At 53.3% G+C, this 12,144-nt stretch overlaps 1 protein-coding gene across 2 annotated transcripts in view; it reads right to left on the bottom strand.

Moving 5' to 3' along the window:
• The window catches only part of LOC147708099 (uncharacterized), a 958,668-nt gene that overhangs the window by 500,992 nt on the left and 445,532 nt on the right, over nucleotides 1-12,144 (bottom strand). The window lies entirely within an intron of this gene.

The raw sequence follows: 12,144 nt of genomic DNA, 5'->3' as shown, positions 1-12,144 counted from the left end.
TGCCCCTCCCGCAGATCCTGGATTGCCCTTTAAAAAATAAATTAAAAATTGCACTGTCTGTATTATACAGGCAGCTACTGGCAGTGGGATCTGGAATTTTTTTAATTATGCCCCTCCCTGAAAAAAGTTCTGCGGACACCCATGGTGAGTCCACCTGAATTTGGGCAGCATCGTTAAAGAGGAGAAATCAAAGTGTACATTTGTGCAGAGTATGGATATGTACATGAACATGCTAGGATGGTTGCAGCTTCATTTCTGTTCAGAGTGGGAGAAAGTCATGTCTCCGTTGCCCTTGTGGCAGATTGTGATTCCTCTCTTGATTCATTCAGATTATATTCCTAGATGAGCACTTGCCTGTTACTTTCATTCCTTGTCTTCCCAAAAATAGGCAAAAGATTTGTGTGGGCGGGTGTTCACCATGCTACTGGAAGGGTCAATTTGAAGTGAGCATTGGTCAATGTGCTTCCGTCTTTTCCCCCTGCTATATGGAGCGGTGTTTTACCTCTGGGAGAAAATGACTGACCTGGGCAGGAGGGGTAGGGGACCATAAGTTGGTTACTGGTGGGAGACAGAGACCTCTCCAAACCTGTGCCAGTTACCACTAGGAGTTCCACAAGGATCCTCGCTTTCACCAACACTTTTTAACTTATTCATGGAACCACTTACAGATCTGCTACAAACGTCCAACATGCAATTCCACATGTACGCTGATGATACCCAACTCTACCTTAAGATCAATGCTCTTGAAGACATCAACCTGCTTAATACTACCCTCAAGTCCACCCAAACATGGCTTGCAGAGAATCACCTCAAATTGAATGCATCAAAACCAGAATTCCTTCTAATAGCCCCACCTGCCAAAGTCCCCATAATGCAGGAGTGGATCAAACACCTTACTGCATTCAACGTTCAACCAACTATTGTGGACTCAGCGAAATCACTGGGCTTAACTCTGGACTGCAACCTCAACATGCAGAAACACATTAGTAACGCAACTAAGGGAGCAAACTTTCATATTAACACACTGAGGAAAATAAAACCCTTCCTACCGGCCAATGACTTCAAGATGGCGGTGCAAGCTCTAGTTCTACCTCGGTTGGACTACGGAAGTGTCTCGCTTTACGTTCTCCCTAAAGCTCTACGGTCCCCCTAAGAGCCTCTACTAATGCGTCAGTAAAACTCATCACTGGCTCAAAAAGAAGGGCACACATCTCCCCTGACCTTAAATATCTTAACTGGCTGCCTTTAGAAGCCAGAATTCACCTGAAAATAGCGTGCATAATGCATAAGGCCATACACCACAATGCACCATGCTATCTCACACAGAAACTTACAATATCTGGCGGAATAAGATCCACGAGAAGCTCAGAAAACCTCCTATTGAAGCCACAAAGATTCAACAAGAAAGAAAATACACAGGGTCCTTCTCTGGAATGGCGCCCAGGATCTGGAATGCCCTCCCCCCGGAAACAAGTCTGAACCCCTCCACTGCTGCTTTCAAACGGGATGTATAAGGCATTCTTATGGCAAAATTCTCTTAAACATAGACCTTTGTTTCCGCAAGTTCATTTGTACATGGTATCAATCTAGCCTACCTAAACATTCTATCTGTCATTACTGTCATCATCCTAGTGCTCCTCTTTTTTGTCGTTCTTAATTATGTTATTTTTTATTTCTACTTAGCTACCTGTAAATTATCACCTTCACTCTTCAGGTCACTTCCTACTGCCCTGTTCTATGATTACCCCATGGCTCTATGTTCTCTTCCTGTACTTATGTTATTACTATTCCCATGTACTGAAAAGCGCTCTGATACCCGCAAGGGTCTTGTCTGCGCTCTATAAAACTCTGAAATAAATAAATAAATAAATTGGGGAACAGCCGCGAGCCAATAAAGTCCTGTGAGGGGCTTGAGGGGCCGATCTCATTGCTTGTCTACTTAATGCTCCCAGACCTACCACACACATCTTGTGTTAAAAACACACCCACCAGAGCCACTTTCAGTTGCTGTTTGGGGGAAGAAGGCAGTGCAAATATGTGCCAGCTAAGCTGGGTGTAGATTGATGAGTTTATTTATTTGAGTATTACGATTTCCTCTTTGGTTTAGGGGGTACAAGGGCTACGGAGCAGTTGGTACTTTTGAGGGAGATAAGACTGGGGCCCCATGCCCCATGCTTCTGACCATGTGACCCAGGCCCCTGGGCTTAGGTGCAAAAGGGAGAATCTGGTCCAAGATGGGGCACGTGAGGGTGGTTGCCAAAGATCGACCTCAGAGTATGGGTATACAAAGGTGGTATGGGCCCTCGAGCACGAGGATGTTTTTTCCATCTGAGACAATCTTTTTTAAGGGTGATGCTGGTGAGGTTAAAAACTGCTAAGGCGGCGTGGCCAAGATGGCGTCGGAGTAGGACGCTTCTCTGAGCCTCTCCGGCGCCGATCCAGCACAGCGTCTTACAGTAGGGTCCTGGACGAGCAGTTCGGCTCCCAAGGGGCGGCGGAGGTTGCCGAGGCCTGGAGGAGTGGTCCGGTGCCGCCGTTGGAGCGGAGCGTCGTGTGTGGTGGCCACAGGGACAGCGGCATTTTGCGGCATGGGAAGCGCTGGCCTCGCATGATTCGGAGGCCGGCTCCGGAGACTGGCGGAGGCGGTTACTGCGAGGGAGGGGCCCGCGCTGGGCCTGCTGCTTCCGGTCTCCCCCACGCCGGACGTGAGAGGAGGAGCGCGACTTGCCGGCGGTGAGACGACCCTGCGCTCCTGATTGCTCCAGGGAACGGAGTCGGCGGTGCCGGGCTTGAGACGGGGGAGGAGGCCCAGAGGTGACGGAGCCAAGGAGTGCCGGCGGGGTTCACCCGTGGACGTAGGCGGAGGCACCTGTGCACGACGGAGGCTGCGCCCGCCGCGGATCGCTGGGATGAGTCAGATCGGCTGGTGGGGCCCCCGCAGTGACTGCAAGATGAGGTGAGGAGAGCCGACGAGGAGTGACGGTGACGGAGGGGAGACCCCAGCGGGGGGGGGCCGAGCAGAGCACAGACTTTCCCTGCCTCGTTGAAACGGGGACGCTATGGTGGCATAACTGATTGGCCTAACTTCGCAGGATAGCGTTGATGATACTGGCGCAGATACTTGGGGGCCATAGGGGCAGAGGAGACTGGGTCCCTACACCGCCTTGTGGGCAGCTTGAGCGGGCCGGAAACGCTCCGGAGCGCAGACCGCGGACAGGCTAGTGTGGCGGATGAGCCCTGAGAACGCGGATACTTGTTTATAGGGAGGCTGAGGCTCTGGGTCCGGAGCGGGCTGAGCTGCCGGCACTGAAGCGTTGATTGCTGACCGCGTGCACTCCGGCAGGGAGCGTAGCGGGCCATTTTGTCTGGACTCCTCTGGAGGGGCTGGGTGGCCTCTACTTGCGGGTATAACTCGCTGGCACCGGACTTGGAGGAGGAGAGGGCGGAGTAGCCACTGAAGATCTGCCTTCTGGAGGAATCGACAGGTGGTGGGGCCTTGATGGCTTTCTGAGCAGAGAGGAGGGATCCGTTGGGCTGATCGATCAGGGACGTCAGCCAGCGGCGGACCCGGTGATCCCATAGCAACCTGACGTCTTGAGCTTTCGGGGAGTGAAGGTCCCCTGACAGAGTGTTGACTCCGCTCCACAGCGATGTCCAACACGCTGCGCAAAGGGCGTCCGGGGAAGGATGGGGCGTCTAAACCCGTGCAGCAGCCAGCATCTCCAGGGGCCAGCGGATCGTCGAGGCAATCGGACGACGAGGCACCTGCAACCAAGGCCTTTATGTCTGAGCTCTTTGCCTCCATCAAGGAGGATATTTCTGAACTCCGCGCACAATTGGCGTCCGATCTAAGGGACGTACGGAGAGATGTGGATGGAATTGGCGAGAGGGTGGCGACCCTAGAGGACCATGATTTGAGTGTGGCTAATGATGTGCACCAGCTGCAGCAAGATATCATCCGTCTCACGGAACAGAACTTGGATCTGCAGGCCCACGCGGAGGACCTGGAAAACCGGTCCCGTAGGAACAACATCCGCATCCGCGCAGTGCCGTGGGATGGTGAAGCGGGGGACCTGCGTGGCTATGTTCAAGAGCTGTTTTTGCAAGTTTTGGATGAAGAGGATGCGCGGGAAATCAAGATGGACAGAGTACACAGAGTGGGGCTGCCCAGGCGAGGGGGGGGGCCCCCTCCTGACATCCTCGTGTGTGTGCACGATTTCCAGGTGAAAGAACGCATCTTGCGCAAAGCCAGAGCCATCACATCACTGCAGTTCAGGGGCCATCGACCGCAGCTATACCAGGATTTGGCAGCTTCCACGCTGCAGAAGAGAAGGGAGTTCCAACCGGTGACATCCTTTCTGCGGGAGCGCAACATCGCCTACTCCTGGGGTCACCCCTTCCGGATCATCTTTCGATGGCAGAATCGGCTGGCACAGATCCGCTCTCTTCAAGTGGCGAAGGATCTCTTGGGTTTGAACGACGTCGCGCCCTCCCAGGGGACGAGCACATCTCCTTCGCGGAGGCGTCATCGCTCTTCCTCCTGGCACAGAGTGGGAGCATCTCCGGACCGGCGGCGACCGGATCACAACGCTAGCCTGCAGGAAAGGGGCAACGCGGTAGCCTCGGTGGCCGCGGCGACTTTGGCTGACTCCCAACAAAGCTCCGGTGCTGCATGAAACTTGCTCTGATCTTGGATCGGCGCTGGAGGGGCTCCGGCCCTTAGGTCTGGGGGTATGGATGTACTTTTGGAGGAGACACCCCGGACTGTGGCCTTGGGGGCTACCAAGTCGGTCCTCCTACCCCGATTCCAGTCTGGAGGGTCCTTCACGAACTCTGGACTTCTGGAACTGATGAGTATCACTTTCAAATTTAATGTTTTGAGTATTTTCTGCCAGTTGAGTCTTTCTTTACAGGGGGGGTTGGGGAGTGGGGGGGTTGGGGTGAAGGAGGCGGGGGGTTCCATGGTGGTGACGAGGGGGGCCTGTTGGATGACTGGGTGGTGTTGTGTGTGAATGTTTCGAGGGGGAGTAGTCTGGGAGGGGCTGTTGCAGAGTCTGCTACAAACTGGTGGAAAGCCGGGGGATACCTGGGGGAGGCGTAGCTGGGCCACTAACATTGCCTTTGACTGTAGGGCTCCCGAGGGCGGGAGAGGGGAACCACGAGATGACTGCTGAGAGTTCCAAGGTTTTACTGCACTATGCCGGTTAGCATTGGGACATGGAATGTCAAGGGTCTGAACTCCCCGCAGAAGAGGCAGAAGGTATGGAAGTACGTGACTGACCATCAGCTGGATATTGTGGGCTTACAAGAAACTCATTTGGCACGGAGGGATGAGTTGCGCCTCCGGCATAACGCATATCCCATTATATACTACTTCTCCGGTGACCCGCCGTATTACAGACTTTCCTTCCTCCTTGCGGATCCTGAACCTGAATGTCAGGTCTGCGCTGAAACACTATCAGAACATCTTTGACCTCATTGAGGAGGAAGCTCCAGACATCTTTGCCATGACTGAAACATGGCTACAGGATGCGGATACCGCTATTACAAATCTATCCTGCCCACCCGGTTATTCTATGTACACCTTGAACAGGTTGTCTAGAGGTGGGGGTATAGCTTTAGTGGTAAGGTCCTCCTATTCCTGTGTCTGGAGTGCCCTAAACATCTCTGGGTGTGAAAGTGCCTTGTTCAAGGTCTCTGTCAGCCCTGAGTTTACGCTGTCCGGGATGGTCGTTTATCGCCCGCCCGGCAGCGATGTGGCGTTTAGAAATGCTTTTCCCGACATTGTTGGCCCTTTGGTCGCAGACTGTGCCAACTTTTCCATCATGGGTGATTTGAACCTGCATTTCGACACCCTCTCAGGCCTGACAGTGCGCTCCATCTCCTCTGACCTAGAGGCCTTTCAACTTCCCCAGATGGTCTCCCAGCCTACCCATTCGGGGGGGCATATTCTGGATCCCCTGTTTACCAATCTGCCGGGGATTACAATCACCTCTATCTCGCCGGTGGAATGGACTGACCACTTTTTGGTGTCCATCCTATGCCCGGTCTTAGCCACCCCTTCCATCTCCTCGGCTAGACGGGTTCAGAAGAGGGCCTGGAAGAAGCTTAGGTTAGAAGACTTCCATCGTCTTCTATTAGAGGAGCCGCTGGGCCCGTTGACGGAGGTAGAAAAGGGGTATGACCTCTTCTGTTCCTGGATTACTAGGGCCTTGGACTCTCTGATACCTATTGTATCTACTAAAATCAACTCCAGAGAGTCGAGCCCCTGGTACGATAGTGCCCTTCGGGCCCTAAAGGGTGCCTGTAGACGGGCTGAGAGGGCCTGGAGGAAAACCTATGGAGCTGATCTAAAAGCTGCATACGCCAGGTCCGTCAAGCTCTACCATCGGGCTATCTGTCGAGCTCGAGCGGCTTTTTATGCCGCGGAATTCCGGAACAGTACTAATCCGTCGAAAGCCATCTTTAAGGCCGTAAAAGATCTTATGTCAAAGCGGACTACCTCTACGACCGTAAGCTCTCTTTCCCACTGTGAATCCCTTGCTTCCTATTTTCTGGGGAAAGTCCAAGCTATTTATCGGACATTCCCTAGCATAGGGTCCGGTCGGGAAAGTATCAATGGGACCCACCATCAGTCTACTCTGCTTGTCTTCCCCCCCCTTACCTTGGACGGGTTTGATAAACTTGCGTTGCAAGTCAAATCTGGATCTCCATCCGATCCAGTAAGGCCTGCTCTCTTTCGAGATCAGGCTTTTATGGGACGTGCAGCTGTATGTTCCCTCGTCAACCTTTCCTTGGAAACGGGAGTAGTTCCAGCTAAGTGGAAGCAAGCTGTGGTGTCCCCAATTATCAAAAAGCCCTCCCTGGACCCGGCCAAGCCTGAAAGCTATCGCCCCATTTCGTTGCTACCTTGGCCAGCCAAGATCACTGAGGCCCATGTCAACTTGGCCCTGTCTGAACATCTTGTACGGACCAATGCCCTCGACCCCACACAAAACGGATTCCGTGCCGGCCACAGCACGGAAACCGCGTTACTTGTGATGGTGGAACATCTCCGTGCAAGGTTGGATGCTGGTCAAACGGCGGCGCTTATATTGTTAGACCTTAGCGCCGCCTTTGACACGGTAGACCACAGCATCCTCCTGCATCGGCTTGAGGAGACCGGCATTGGCGGTCAGGTGTTGCAATGGTTCCACTCCTTTCTAGATAACCGCTCCTTCTGTGTTGCCATCCCTCCCTTCAAGTCCAATTTCCAACCGCTGGCCATGGGGGTTCCGCAAGGGTCCTCGCCGAGTCCCACGTTGTTCAATCTTTACGTGAGACCGCTGGCTGATGTCGCTAGGCAGTGGGGCCTAACTTTGGTCTCATATGCCGACGACACACAGCTGGCGGTTACTCTCAGCGGGGATGCGGAGACTGAGGCCCCCAGGTTTCAGTCTGGACTAAAGGCGGTGGCTAGCTGGTTGACAGGCAACTGCCTTCAGCTAAATGCCACAAAAACGGAGGTGATGGTTGTCGGTAAGGGAGTGGAGCTGTGGGGTGACCAATGGTGGCCCTCTGAGCTGGGACCCACTCCGACCCCGGTATCTGAGATGAAAAACCTGGGGGTCTGGCTGGATGCGGGCCTCTCCTTTGTAGGGCATACTAAAAAAACTGCGGCCTGTTGTTTCGGTCTCCTAAGGGGCTTGAGACCTGTTCTCAAGTTCTTTGACGCCCCGACCAGGCAGCTGGTGATCCAGGCAACTATCATCTCCCGCCTGGATTATGCCAGCTCTCTTCTGGCTGGGGCTAACCAGGCCGAGCTAACCCGTCTGCAGCGGGTTCAGAATGCTGCGGCGAGGGCGATTGTCGGCCTGCCCAGATTCAGCTCGGTGGCAACTGTCCTTCGTACCCTACATTGGTTCTCTGTCAGGAAGCGCATCCTTTTTAAGGTCTTGTGTCTCGCTTTTAAGATTCTGAGAGGTATTGGCCCGGAAATCCTATCCAGCTGTCTTTCCTTTTATGTTCCCACCCGCACCCTCCGTTCCCAGGGTTTGGCCCTTGCGGTGGTCCCCAGATTTAGGCTTAGTCGCATGGGTGGCCGCTCGTTTAGTGTAAAGGCCGCGTCAGCATGGAACTCCCTTCCTGTTGAAATTCGTCTGATGGAGGACCTCTTGACTTTCCGAAGGGCTTTAAAAACTTTCCTGTTTTAGCTGCTTTCATGTTTTTAGTTTCCTGTTGTGTTATGTTCTACCTTGTCTCTGCGCCGGGACGCCCCTTGGCTGGGGTATCTGTGCGCATAATAAATCAATATAACATAACATAACATAACATATAACATAACATATATAGATCCTCTGCTGCCACGAAGCATAGAGGGGTGGCACTCATCTTCCGCGCGGCACTTCATTTCCAACCAGTAGAGGTGCGCAGTGATAAGGAGGGCCGATGGCTGATGGTAAAGGGTCTCGTTCAGGGACGGCTGTGCACCTTTGTGGTAGTGTATCTCCCCAACTCTGGTCAAAATAAATTTTTATAAAGCATGTTACAAAAAATTGGGGACTTTGCGGAAGGGGATTTGTTTCTACTGGGGGACTTTAATTTGGTGTGGGATAAGGAAGTGGATAGCTCTGGGGGTAACAGGGCGGGCACGGGGGTATTTTCTACTTCATCGAGACAGGTGGTGGGGGAGTTGGGGTTGGTTGATGGGTGGCGCTTTTTTCATCCTACCTCAAAGGACTACACCTTCTTCTCCCATGTGCACCACTCCTACTCTCGACTGGATCACATTTTTATAGGCCAGGCACTTCGTGGAGATGTCCTGGATGCCACCATCCTTCCGATTTCAGTCTCGGATCACAGTTTGCTGGTGCTTCCCCTCCGTTGGTCGTCGTCCGGTGCCGGCCAGCGGAAATGGTATTTCCCGGCCTCGGTGATCAGGGACGATGCATCCAATAAGGCGCTGCGAGTTGCCATCAAGGAATTCTTTGAGCTTAATCCCCCCTCAGATACATCGATCTCGAACACTTGGGACGCCTTTAAGGCATCAGTCAGGGGCACGTGCCTGGGACTCAACTCGCAACTTAACAGACTGCGACGGAAGGACCGTGAGGCCTTAGAAGCTGAGGTGGCGGACCTCGAACGGGCTCACAAGCTTAACCCCTCGAGAGTGACCCTCCGTCCATTGACGGCTGTGAGGGGGAAGCTGAGGGCTCACTACAACAACAGGGCCGAACTCACGCTCTTGAGACTAGGGCAACACTCCTACTCCTGTGGGAACAAGGTGGGTCGGCATCTGGCATGCCAACTGCGAGAGAGGAGGGAACGCGAATATATAGGAGGAATTAGAGATGCGGCGGGAGTACTGCAGCATCGGGATGAGACGAAGGCGAATATCTTTGGCCGCTACTATGCTGACCTTTACTCGGGGGACAGTCTTGGAGCGGAAGCCCAGAGGGAGTATTTGCAATGTTTGCCCCTACCCCAGATCTCTAAAGAGTGGAATGAGTTGCTGGAGGCGCCGATCACTAGGGAGGAGGTCCTTGACTCCATTAAAAACTTGAAGTTACACAAGGCACCGGGGCCGGATGGCTATACCGCTGTCTTTTACAAGTCATACGCTTCCGAGATCTGTGATTTCCTGGTGTCGCTTTTTAATGACATGGCTGTGTCCGGGCTCTCAGCGGGCTCCCTGGCGGAGGCGGTAATCACTGTCCTACCGAAGCCGGGGAAGGATCTCGCGCACTGTGCCTCCTTTCGCCCCATAGCGTTACTCAACATTGACGCTAAACTATACTCAGCAATCCTGGCACGCAGGTTACAAGACCTGATGCCGGCCATCATACACCCGGATCAATCCGGATTCATCAAAGGGCGCCAGACCCACGACAACACTCGCAGGGTGGTTCATTTAATTGAAAAAGCGGACAGGTTCCGCATCCCGGCAGTACTCGTGGGTCTGGACGCGGAAAAGGCCTTTTACCGGGTGGATTGAGGCTTCTTGTTTAACACGTTGACAGCCTTTGGGTTTTCGGAAAAATGTATCACTATGGTGAGGGCGAACTTTTGCAGCCCCAGGTCGCGAGTGGTGGTGAATGGCCAGATGTTGGCTTTTTTCCCGCACTCGAGGGGCACCAGGCAGGGCTGCCCCCTCTCTCCTCTACTGTTCGCGCTCAGCATTGAACCTTTGGCGATGGCAGTGAGGGAACATGAGGGGATCCGAGGCTTACCATTCGCAGGTGAGCAACATAAGATTACGCTATTCGCGGACGACGTCTTATTTTCTGTAGCGGACCCGGAACATTCTTTGCCATGCATTAGGGACCTCTTGCTAGAATATGAAGAAGTGGCGGGCTTCAAGGTGAACTATGGCAAATCCTATATCTTGAATCTGACTCTCTCGCAGGCGGAGGTGGACCGCGTACGGCCACTGACGCCTCTTGCCTGGGCCGCCAGTTCCATTGTTTACCTGGGAGTCCACTTGACTCCGACGGTGGGCAAACTGTACTCGGCTAACTTCCCACCCCTTCTGGCAAAGACCAGAGCTGAATTGGAGAGATGGAAACCCAAATTTTTGTCCTGGTTGGGCAGGATCCATGCAATTAAAATGGTTCTTCTTCCTAAATATCTATGCCTATGCCAGGCTTTGCCCATTCCGATAGACAGTTATTTCATTCGGCAACTCAAGACACAGATCCTCCGATTTATTTGGCAAAGGGGCAGGGCGCGTCTCTCCTTTGTAGTTCTGCGTCGGCCTAGATCAGAGGGCGGGGTGGGGCTTCCGGACCTGCAGCTCTACTACAAGGCAGCTCAACTGAGGGTTCTGGTGGAATGGTCGCAGCAATTCTCAGAAAAGCACTGGCTGCACATGGACCGGTGCGTGGCTGGCCGGTCGATATGGGACCTGGCCTGAAAGCCGAAGAAGGACCGACCATTGAATGCTTATATCAGTACCCCCACGGGTACCACGCTGAAGGTCTGGGATACTTTGGCCACGGATGAGCGTTGGACAACGTTCCCCTCGCCATTTACTCCCTTACACTTCAATCCGGCTTTCCCACCGGCGCTCAGAGAGGGGACATTTGATGTGTGGAGAGAGGGTGGCTGTAGGGCCTTGACCCACCTTTTTCATGGACAGGACCCCCTCTCTTTTGTTAATTGTGTACGGGACTATCGGGTCCCACAATCCGATCGGTACCGTTATGTGCAGTTGTTGCACTGGGCCACGTCACCCAGTATGCTGGAGGCTGCTACGAGACCTCCTACGCCGTTCGAAGCTTTTTTGCTGCGGACGTCTGCCATGAAGGGCGCTATCTCCTTCCTATATCAATTACTGCGTAAATCGGCAGTGTCGCCTAGACCACGCTATATGGAACAATGGGAGGAACTGGTGGGGAAAGATATCACCGATAATGAATGGTCCGCGCTCTGGCGAGACATAACTCAATTTAACCACTCGCTCCATCTGAGAGAAGCTCATCTTAAGACCCTTACGCAATGGTACCTGTGCCCAACTAGGCTCCATTGCATATACCCAGCGACTTCCGATAAATTCTGGCGGGGTTGTGGACTCCTGGGGGACTTTCGCCATATCTGGTGGGATTGCACAGTGATCCGACCATATTGGGAGGAAATTCTCTCGCATATTAAGGACATCCTCCAATACCTTATAGAGGACTCTATAGCCTCTGTATTGTTGGGCCTTCGTGATCCTGGCCTAGAACATCAAACACGGGCTGACAAAAAGATTTTGTGGCTCTGCCTGGGGGCAGCCAAACTCACGTTGGCTGCGGCATGGAAACGGAAGGAGGCACCAGCGATTTCTCTGTGGCAACCACGACTGTGGAAGCTTTTAAGCTTGGAAAGAATGGCAGACATCTTCCTCGGTAATTTCAAGAACTTTAAGCTCATATGGGGACCCTTGGTGACCTTCCTCTCTAGGGGATTGCCGTCGGCTGTATGCCCAGCTTCCCTGAGATCTATACATCTCTTCCAAGTCTAGAGCGACCCTGTGAATGAGTGTTGGTATGTGAGTGTCACCACCATGGGGGGGGGAGGGAGGGGGGAATGGGAGTTACATCTTCTGGTTTCTGGGTTACTGAGGTGCAGGATACCGTATGCAGGCACGTCTGACTTAGCTACACGGGCACGTGGGCCTAATCGCAT

The sequence above is a fragment of the Lissotriton vulgaris genome, chromosome 6 (genome assembly GCF_964263255.1).
Source record: "Lissotriton vulgaris chromosome 6, aLisVul1.2, whole genome shotgun sequence".
Lineage (NCBI taxonomy): Eukaryota > Metazoa > Chordata > Amphibia > Caudata > Salamandridae > Lissotriton > Lissotriton vulgaris.
Note: the sequence above shows the minus strand (reverse complement) of the source record. Positions and strands in the feature narration are given on the sequence as shown.